Source organism: Hipposideros armiger, unplaced genomic scaffold, assembly GCF_001890085.2.
Source record: "Hipposideros armiger isolate ML-2016 unplaced genomic scaffold, ASM189008v1 scaffold_313, whole genome shotgun sequence".
Classification (NCBI taxonomy): Eukaryota; Metazoa; Chordata; class Mammalia; order Chiroptera; family Hipposideridae; genus Hipposideros; species Hipposideros armiger.
The window spans coordinates 940125-951656 of NW_017731663.1; the positions used below are offsets into that span (position 1 = coordinate 940125).

At 36.8% G+C, this 11532-nt stretch overlaps 1 pseudogene; it reads left to right on the forward strand.

Annotated features, from left to right (window-relative positions):
* Window positions 1–2661: 2661 nt before the first annotated feature.
* On the forward strand, window positions 2662–4422 carry LOC109392072 (tigger transposable element-derived protein 1-like; annotated as a pseudogene).
* The last annotated feature ends 7110 nt before the right edge of the window (window positions 4423–11532 follow it).

Sequence of the window (11532 nt, forward strand, 5' to 3'; positions counted from 1 at the left end):
CAGATCTCCATCATTCTAAAATAATCTTTCCTTTATCTTACTTACATATGAAATATTTTCAGTCCTTCCTTTCACATTTAAAAAGATGATGTCTATAGTTTTGGCCTCAATTTTCTAACAACCAATTCACTCTTTGACACCTGGCTACTCTGCTTTATTAATCTTCTTGACTATTTTGGGGTTCCTCTGTCTTTTGAGTTCTGGCTAATTTTTGCCTGATAGTATTCTCCAACATTCTGGTTTCGGTCCATTTTCCTGCTTCCTTTTTCCCTTGGATATTGTGCCCCAATGGCTTCAATGATTTGCATTTGAATAATTATAAAATCTATATTTGTGATTCTGATTCTGAATCTTAACCTCAGTACTATGCCTCAACTATTCACCAACATTTTGCCAGAGAAGCGCCTGAAACATCTTAAATTTGTCAGAGTTAATCCAGACTGATTGCACTTAATTCAAACCCACCTCCTCTTCTTCCTAATTTTTGTTAATGAATCCCTCAAATACTTGTTTATCCAAACACAAAATTTTGGAGCAATCTTTTCCACCACTTTTTTCCTTCTAGCCTCATAACCCGTCATATTTTCAAATAAGCTTGGAACCCACAGGTTATAAATTACTGGTCTTAGAACAATATTAGATCTGTACATAGTAGTTACTGGTCTGTGGTGCAAAAAAAAAAAAAAAAAANGTTCAGCATCTTAGCTGTAGAGGGCAGTGTCACTGGCCCTCATATGTGGGATCCGAACCGGGGCCCTCTGGCATCCCAAGCCAGTTCTTAACCAACGCGCCACTCGGCTGGCCCCTAAACCCTCTCTTTGAATCTTATGTTATATTTGTCTAATATTTTGTTCCTGTCCTGATTTTAAACACAAAACATTATTTTTAGAGTCTGCACTACTTTAGATTTGTTAAGATGTTTTACCAGTATTTTTGCTTATCGTTGTTCTATGCAGTCCATTTTTTTCGTTTTGATTTCTTTCTTTCTTGCTTACCTCTAACTTTTAGTAGTTCTTTCATTGAAGTATTATGATTCTTCAGATGTCTACAAATGTCTTTTCCTTTTTCTCATTCTTGAAGGATAACATTAGCTAGGTACCAGATTTTAGTTTTATAGCTATTTACATCTTAAATATATTATTTCATTTTCTTCTATTACCTAGAGATTTTTATGAGAAGTTTTATGTTTTTCCTTTATAGGTAATATTGATTTTTCTTCATGGTAACTTTTAATACTTTCTTTATGATTAGTATTCTTCCATTTTATTATAATATGTGTGGTGTGATTTTTTAAATTGGCTCTACATTTTGTGCACTGTTTAAATGTAAATACTCATGACTTTTTTCAATTCTGGAAAAATCTCATTAATTATCTTTTCAAATATTGCCTCTTTCCCAATCTGTATACTCTCAATTGAAACTTCTATGAAGTAATAATGCTTAATTTTCTGTATGACATATTTCTTAACTTCAATTTCATTTTGAAAAAAATTTATGTGCAGTTTGGGTGATTTACAAAAGTCTATTTTTTAACTTTCTTTTTTACAATTTATATTTTTTTTACTATTTTTCTAACTCATCTGTTAACTTTCTATTTTCAATGACAGCATTTTTCAACTTTAATATCTCTATTGGTTTTTTACTACATCAGTTTATTCCTTTTTTATAACAGTTTACTTGCCTTATGAATTCTATTTCCTTTTGTACTTTTAAATCTATTGTGAAATCTTATATGTCTAGGTCTTTGAATATAAATTATTCCACTTATTGGATCAGTGGGCTGTATTTTTAAGTACAGCCAGTTCTTGTTATTTGAAGATTCTGTATTTGTGAAGTCACATATTTGCCAAAATTCATTTGTAACCCCAAAATTAATACTGACGCAGTTTTGAAGTCATGTGCATGCAAAAAGCAGCAAAATATTTGAGTCTCCCAGCATGCATGGTCCCAGATGAGGTCGAAGAAATTGATACTCTGCCTTCTTGTTAGGCTCTCATACTGTAAACAAATGTCTTTTTTTATAATATATTTACTGCCATATTTTTCACATTTTTGTGCTTTTGTTAGTGACTTCTTTGTTTAAAATTGTTCTTAGTGTGTACTGAAGTGTTGTCTGGTGTCCATAAGTATAAGAAGACTGAGGTGTGCCTTCAGGAAAAATTCGTGTGTTAAATAAGCCCAATCAGGCAAGAGTTATATGAGCTGCTAGATATGAGCTCAAAGTTAAAGAATTAATATACAGGCATACCTTGTTTTATTGCACTTTGCTTTATTGTGCTTTGCAGATATTGTGTTTTTTATAAATTGAGGGTCCATGGCAACCCTGTGTCAAGCAAGTCAATTAGCACCATTTTCCCAACAGTATTTGCTCACTTTATGTCTCTGTGTCACATTTTGGTAATTCTCAAATATTTTAAACTTTTTTTCTTTATTATTATATTTTTTATGGTGATCTATCTGTGATCGGTGATCTTTGATGTTAGTATTGTAGTTGTTTTGGGTGCCACAACCACACCCATACAAGATGGCAAACTTAATCGGGAGTATTGTGTTTGTTCTGACTGCTCCACTGATCAGTTGTTCCCCTGTCTTCCTTTCCTTTGGCCTCCCTATTCCCTGAAACACAACAATATTTAAATTAGGCCAAATAACAACCGTACAATGGCCTGTAAGTGTTCAAGTGAAAGGAAGTGTTGCAACTCTCTTACTTTAAATCAAGCTAGAAATGATTAAGCTTAGTGAGGAAGGCATATCAAAAACCAGCATAGGCCAAAAGCTAGGCCTCTAGTGCTAAATAGCCAAGTTGTGATAGCAAAGAGAAAGTTATTGAAGGAAATTAAAAGTGCTACTCCAGTGAACACTTGAACAAGAAAGTAAAACAGCCCTATTGCTGACATGGAGAAAGTTTTAGTGGTCCAGATAGAAGATAAAATGGGCCACAACATTTCCTTAAATCAAAGTCTAATCCAGATCAAGGCCCTAACTCTCTTCAATTCTATGAAGGCTTAGTGAGGTGAGGAAGCTGCAAGAGAAAAATATGAAGATCTCAGAGGTTTGTTCATGAGGTTTAAGGAAAGAAATCATCTCCACAACATAAAAGTACAAGGTGAAGCAGCAAGTGCTGGTGTAGACACCCCAGCAAGTTATCCAGAAGATCTGGCTAATATAACTAACAAAGGTGGCTACACTACACAATATATTTTCAGTGTAGGATAAAGAGTCTTATATTGGAAGAAGATGCCATCTAGGATTTTCATAGGTCTAGAGAGTAGAGGTCAATGCCTGGCTTCAAAGCTTCAAAGGACAGGCTGACTCTCTTCTTAGGGGCCAATGCAGCTGGTGACTTTAAGTTGAAGTCAGTGCTCATTTACCATTCTGAAAATACCAGGGCCCTTAAAAATGATGCTTTCATGTCTATTTTCCCTATGCTCTACAAATGGAACAAGAAACCTAGATCAGAGCACATGTGTTTACAACTATCATTTACTGACTATTTTATGCTCATTGTTGAGACCTATTGCTTAGGGAAAAAAAATTCTTTCAAAATATCATTGCTCATTAACAATGCACTTGGTCACCCAAGAGCTCTGATGGAGATATAAAATGAGGCTAATGTTTTTTAATGTCTACTAACACAACATGCATTCTGCAGCCCATGGATCAAGGAGTGATTTTGACTTTCAAATCTTATTATTTAAGAAATACATTTTGTAAAACTGTAGCTGTCATAAATAGCGATCCCTCTGATGGATCTGGGCAAAGTAAATTGAAAACCTTCTTAAACAGATTTGCCATTCTAGATACTACTAAAAACACCCTGATTCATGAAAAGAGATCTAAATATCAACTTTAACAAGAGTTTGGAAGAAGTTGATTCCAACCCTCACGGATGACTTTGAGGGGTTCAAGATATTAGTGGAAGAAGTAACAGCAGATGTGGTGGAAATAACAAGAGAACTAGGATTAGAAGTGGAGCCTGAAGAGGTGACTGAATTGCTGCAATCTCATAATAAAACTTTATTGTATGAGGGGTTGCTTTCTATAAATTAGCAAAGAGAGTGGTTTCATAAGATGGTACTACTCCTGGTGAAGATGCTATGAAGATTACTGAAATGACAACAAAAGATTTAGAATATTACATGAACTTATTTGATAAAACAGCAACAACATTTAAGAGGATTGGTTCCAATTTAGAAAGCTCTGCTGTGGGTAAAATGCTATGAAACAGTATTGCATGCTACAGAGAAATTGTTTGTGAAAGAAGAGTCAATCTATGTGTCAAACTTCACTGCTGTTTCATTTTAAGAAATTGCCACAGCCCACCACCCTTCATCAACCACCAAGCTGATCAGTAACCAGTCTTCAACATAAAGACAAGACCCTCCACCAGCAAAAATATTATGACTTCCTGAAGGCTTATAGAATGGTTAGCAATTTTTAGCAATAAAATGTTTTTAATTAAGGTATGTATGTTGTTTTTTAGACATAATGCTATTGCTCATTTAATAGACTACAGGACAGTGTAAACATAACTTTTATATGCACTGGGAAACATATATATATATATATATATATATATATATATACACACATATGTTCACTTGATTGCAATGGTCTAGAACTGAACCCACAATATTACTGAAACATTCCTGTATATTAAATAAATTGTTTTTAAATAGAAATATATGTAAAACAAGATTACAAATTGATCAGTTGGCACAAAGTTGTTACCAAATACTTACAGAAATCCTTGAAATTCCCCTAAGAGCAATGATTTCAGTATTCACTATTCTTTTTTTTTAAAGATTTTATTGGGGAATTGGGGGAGGGGAACAGACAAGTTGCTGTCCTTTTGTTCTTCAGTCTATTTGTGGAGGATGTCACTTCACTGGCTCATGTTGGTATTGTGATCATTGCTGTCTTCCCAGCTGAGGCAGATCAGTTGCCGGCCATTGGATAACCACTCACAGCGGCTCACGGCAGCTCACGCCTGCTGCCAGCCACTCACGCTGGCTGCTGGCAACTCACGGTAGCTCATGGCAGACCACTGTAGCCCCACTGCAGCCTATGCCGACACCAGCCACTCATGGCAGCCCAGCTCCAGGTCAAGCTGTTGTTCACCATCTTAGCTGTAGAGGGTGCAGCATCACTGGCCCATGTGGGAACCAAACTGGGGCCCTGCTGCTCAGAGCTCATGCTCTCAAGCCAACTCTTAACCAACTGAGCCACTCGGCCAGCCCAGTATTCACTATTTTAGTGTTTGTGACAACTTCATAAAATATAACTGTGGTGAATAACAAGAATCAACTGTGTTAGATTTCTCCATGTGTTTATGTTTTTACATAAGTGTTTATCTTCTATTGATGCCATCTTTCATAACAGTCAAGCAAAATCTTATATTGTGATGAATCTCTATGAGATAGTTTTTTCATTTTTAAATTAAAAAATTTTTCAATTACAGTTGACATACAATATTCCATTAGATTCAGGTGTACAACATAGTAATTAGACAGTTATATATCTTGAGAAGTGATCACCCTGATAAATCTTGTACCCATCGACATCATACATAGTTGTTAGAATACTATTAACTATATTCTTTATGCTGTACTTTATATCCCCGTAACTATTTTGTAACTACCAATGTGTACTTCTTAATCCCTTCCTTTTTTTCACCCCTCAAAAAACCCCTCCCATCTGGGAACCATCAAAATGTTCTCTGTATCTGTGAGTTTGTTTCTGTTTTGTTTGTTTATTTTGTTCTTTAGAATCCACATATGAGTGAAATCATGTAATATTTGTCTTTCACTGTCTGACTTACCCTACTCAGGAAAATACCTTCTAGGTCCATCAGTTCAGATTTCAAGATTTCGTTACTTTTTATGGCTAATATTCCATTGTATACAAGTACCACTTCTTCTTTATCCATTTATATATTGATGGGCACTTAGGTTGTTTCCATACCTTGGTTATTGTAAATAATGCTGCAATGAACATATGAATGCATATGTCTTTATGAATTAGTATTTTGAATTTCTTCAGATACATACCCAAAACTGGGTCTTTCTTTGTCTCTTGTTATAGCCTTTATTTTAAAGTCATATTGTCTGGTACAAGTATTACTACTCCAGCTGTTTGTTTGTTTGTTTGTTTGTTTGTTTCTATTTTCATGAAATATCTTTTTCTACCCCTTACTTTCAGTCTGTGTGTGTCTGTCTATCTAAAGTGAGTCTCTTGAAGGAAGAATATGTAAGGAGCCTGTTTTCTTATCGATCCAGCCACCCTATCTTTTGATTAGAGAATTTAATCCATTTACATTGAAAGTAATTGTTGATAGATATATAGTTATTGCTGTTTTATTATTCATATATAGTTTTTTCTTTCTCCCCCTTCCCCTCACCTTTGAGCCGTTGTTCTCAGTCTAGTTGAGGAGGACGCCACTCACTGGCCCATGTTGGTATTATGATCATTGCACTCTCCCTGGGTGAGGCAGTCGGTCGCTGGCTGTTGGACAGCTGCTCACGCCAGCTGCCAGCCACTCACAGCAGCCCAGCTCCAGGTCGAGCCATTGTTCACAATCTTAGCTGTAGAGGGAGCAGCTTACTGGTGCAGCTTTGGCTTATGTGGGAATTGAACTGGCAGCTCTGTTGTTCAGAGCTCGCACTTTTACCAACTGAGCTATTCGGCCACCCCTTAATATATATATATATATATATATATATATATATATATATATAACCTTAAAAAAGTCCCTTTAACATTTTTTTGTAATACTAGTTTGGTGGTGATGAACTTCTTTAGCTTTTTCTTGTCTGGGAAGCTCTTTGTCTGTCCTTTGATTCTAAATGATAGCTTTGCTGGGTAGAGTAATCTTGGTTGTAGGTCCTCACTTTTCATCACCTTGAATATTTTGTGCTAATCCCTACTGACCTGCAAAGTTGCTGTTGAGAAATCACCTATCAGTCTTATGGGAGCTCCCTTATAGGTAACTAACTGCTTTTCTCTTGTTGTTTTTAAGATTTTTTTCTTTGTCTTTAACCATTGGTGTTTTAATTATGATGTGTCTTGATGTAGGCTTGTTTGGGTTCATCTTGTTTGGGACTCTCTGCACCCCCTGGTCTTGAATGTCTATTTCCTTCACCAGGTTAAGGAAGGTTTCCATCATTATTTCTTCAAATAGGTTTTCAATTCCTTACTGTCTCTTCTCCTTCTGGTACCCCTATGATGTAAATGATGGTATGTTTGATGTTGTCCAAGAGGCCCCTTAAGCTATCTTCATTATTTTGAATTCTCTTTTCTTTTTTATTGTTCTGATTGGGTGTTTATTTCTGCTACCTTATCTTTCAAATCGCTGATTTGATCCTCTGCTTCATCTAATCTACTGTTGAATCCCTCGAAGGTATTCTTCATTTCAGTTATTGTATTCTTCATTTTCAACTGGTTCTTTTTTATAATTTCTATCTCAATTTTAAAGTTTTCTGTCTCTTTATTGAAGTTCTCACTGAGATCATTGAGCATCCTTATAACCAGTGTTTTGAGCTCTTCATCTGGTAGATTGCTTGTCTCCATTTGTTTAGTTCTTTTTCTGGAACTTTGTTCTGATCTTTCATTTGGGACATGTTTCTTTGTCTCTTCATTTGGACTGCCTCCCTGCATTTTTTTCTATGTATTAATAAAGTTGCTATGTCTCCCAGTCTTGATAGAGTGACCTCATGTAACAGGTGTCTAGTAGCATGGCCTCCCTCGTCACCTGAGCCAGCTTGCCCTCTTACTGTAGTTGGCCCTTGGTTGCTGTTTTCACATGAATGGGAGGTGATTTGGGTTGATTTGTTGTAAGGATTGGCGGTGACTACAGTGGAGGAGCTGTTGTGCAGGGACTGACTCTGCTGAGCAATATTGACTTTAGCAGGGCTCTGGTGCCTACTGAGTCTGCGCTTTGAGAGTACACTTGGTGGAGGTGGTTAAGTCGTGCTCTAGTGTAATCTGAATCTGGCCACCAGGTGTGTTGGTTCTCCAGTCTTCTGGGAGGGGCTCTGGTGCAAGCCAAGTTTAGCCACTGCCTGTGCCCTGCCTAGGCCCACTTGATATGAATTAAAAAATAATCTGTATATGGTTGCCACTTGAACTGGGCTTGGAGATGCCTGGGAGAGGTTAAGCTGCAAACTGGGTCTGACTGCCATTATTACAGGGTTAGCAAGAGATATGGGGAAGGCCAAGGCCAGATGCTGCTTGTTTGGTGTCTATGAACCTTTGAGAAACTTTAGGAAAGTCCATATCATGAGCCAAGACAAGCCATTTGCATGGAAAAGCCACTGAAAGCAGCTCAAGTCGGCCTGAAAGTTGGATAGGGCAGGGTCTCAGGGAATCACCAGGGTGGGGCAAACGGTGTTAGCAGGTTGATAGAGACTCAGCTATGGTGCCCACCTGCAGATGCAGACTGGGTGAAGAGAGGGTTCAACAAAGGCACAATACCTTCTGCCAGCATATCTGCTGGAAGAAAGCTTCACCCCCATCCCTCTTCCAGAAATCAGGCAATTCAATCCCTCCATGTATGTCCTTGGCACCTTATAAGCTGCTGTCCCAGCACTGTAGCTCAGAGTGAGTGAGTTCATCAGTGAGTAAGTCTATGCACAGACCCTTTAAGGGGAACATCTGGGACTCTAGCAGACCTCCATTTTACATAACCACCATCTCCTCTGTTTTTCACAGCCAAAAGTTATAGAGACCTCTCTTTCCAGCACTGGAACCCTGGGCTGGGGAGCCTGGTGTGGCACTAGGATCCCTCACTACTCAGTGAGTACCTCTGCAACTGAGATATCCTTTCTGATTTTTAACCACCATATGTGGGTATTGGACCAGATCGTTCACACCTATTCCTCCTACCAGTCTCAATGTTGCTTCTTCTGTATATTTTTAGTTATAGGGCTTTTCATCAGCTAGGCTTCAGGCAATTCTCAATAATGGTTGTTCAGTAGTTTAATTGTAATATTGAAGTGATCATGGGAGGAGGCAAGCACATCTTGGAGGACTCCACCATGTTGACTGGAAGACTCCCCAGCTTTACTGAGATACAATTGACATGTATGTCAAGTACATTTAAATTGTGTAAATTCAAGGTGCACAATGTGGTAATTTCATATGTGCATTGTGAAATAATTACCACAATAAGGCTGGTTTACATTACCTATCACCTTACACAATTACAATGGTTTTTTGTGTATGAGAACATCAAAGATCTACTCTCTTAACAACTTTAAGTATACAATACAAGACTGTTAACTATAGTCACCATGCTGTACATTAGATCCCCAGAATTTACTCATCTAACTAAAAGATTGTACACATTAACCAACATCTCCCCACTTTCCCACCCCCCAATTCCTTGCAGCCACCATTCTACTATCTCTGTTTTTAAGAGTTTGTTTTGTTTTGTAAATATTTCACATATATGTAAGATCATACAGCATTTGTCTTTCTCAGGCTGACTTATTTCACTCAGCATAATGTCAGCTCCATTCATGTTGTTGCAAATGGCAGGACTTCCTTTTTTCTATGGTTGAATAATATTTTATGATTTATAAAATAACATTTTTTTATCCATTCATCCATTGATAGACACTTAGGTTATTTCCCTCTCTGGCTATAGTTAATAATGCTATAATGAGCATGAGGTTTCAGATATTTCTTTGAGGTCCACATTTTTTTTCATTTCACTATATACCTAGAGGTAGAATTGCTGGATCAAATGGTAGTTCTATTTGTAACTTTTTGAAGAATCTCCATACTGTTAATCAATTTACATTGCCACCAACAGTGTTCAAGGGTTATCTTTTCTCCACATCCTCCCCAACATTTGTTATCTATTGTCTTTTTGATAATAGTCATCCTAAACAGGTGGGAAATGATATCTTACTATGTTTTAGATTTTTTATTTCTCTAATGATTAGTGATTTTGATCATCTTTTCATGTACCTGTTGCTCCTTTGAATATCTTCTTTGGACAAATATTTATTCAGGCCATTTGCCCATTTTTATATCAGGTTTGGGTTGTGGGTTTTTTTTGTGCTATTGAGTTGTATGATATTTTTGTTATACAACTTGGATATTTTAGATATTAACCCTTTATCTGATATGTGGTTTGCAAATAGTTTCTCCTATTCTGTATGCTGCCTCATCATTCTATTGATTGATTCATTTGCTGTGCAGAAGTATTTTAGTTTGTTTTCTCCTACTTGTTCATTTTTACATTCGTTTTTGCTCCGTTAGTGAGAAGTTATTTACTTGCTTTTAATGAATGGAATACTGTAGCAATGGTGGGATGTCACTTCCAAGATTAAGTTGTAAGTAGACTGTGGCTTCTATCTTAGGTTCTCTCTCATCTGTTTTGGGAGAAGCTAGCTACCATGGTGTGAGGCAGCCCTGTGGAGCGGTCCACATAGTAAGGAACACAGCCTTGTGTGCAATATTAGAAGAGGGTTCTCCCTGAGTTGAGCCTTGAGATGTCTGCAACCTCTGCCAATGCTTTGGCTGTAGCCTCATGACAGACCCTGTGTCATAACCATGTGGCTAAGCCACTTCCAGATTCCTGACTCACAGAAACCTACAGAAAATAAGTGTTTGTTATTTTCAGCAGCTTGGTTTTGGGGTGATTTGTCACAGAACAAACAATAACTAATGTACTTTTCCTCTGATATTATTTAAAACCTATATGTTAAGACTTTGAGAGAGATATTTTAAGTGGGCAGGGTTTGATAAACTTATACAATTAGAAAAAGATACAGACTTATGTCCATTGTAAAGCATACTTATTATAATTTGCTTATAGTTCACCAGTAAATGAGGTGCCACCCAGCCATATGTGTGGAGTTTTAAAGAAGAAATGGCAGATGTTTCTGTTAGAAAGATGTCCAGGAAAAACTGAGTTAGGAAGAGTGACTAGTTACATTGATGTTCATGGCTATGAATTCATTGAAAGAACTGATTGCCTCTAAGGGTTATCTAGTAGGTCATCTGAGGTCCCCGTTGAATCTTTCTTAATTTTATTTCCACTTTTAAACTTGCATGAATAGTTCTGATGATAATTACCAAATGTTGATAAGTATGAAAAAATTAGCATTCCACAAATATCCAACTTGGCCAGATTTTATACACGTGTGGCTGCTTGAAATTCAGCAAATTTCATTAGGATCACATGTTTATTTAGAGAAATAATAGCCAAAAACTGTGCTGAGAGCACACACACACACACACACACACACACACACACACACACACACAGGAAAGGTGAAAAGTTAGGTTGAATTTGTAAGAATTCAAACCTGTATCTTCTGAGATTCCTCTCTGCTACTACTACTAATATATCCTGGATATATCTCTTCATACTTACTCTGCCTCAGTAGATTGCTATGTTTAGTGAGATTTAGTGAGATATAATACTGTCACATATTGCAGCATTGCTCACTGCCTACATTTTAATTATTTTTTTATGTATGCTATAGTTGCTAAAATATTAATGTAATTATTATCAAGTAA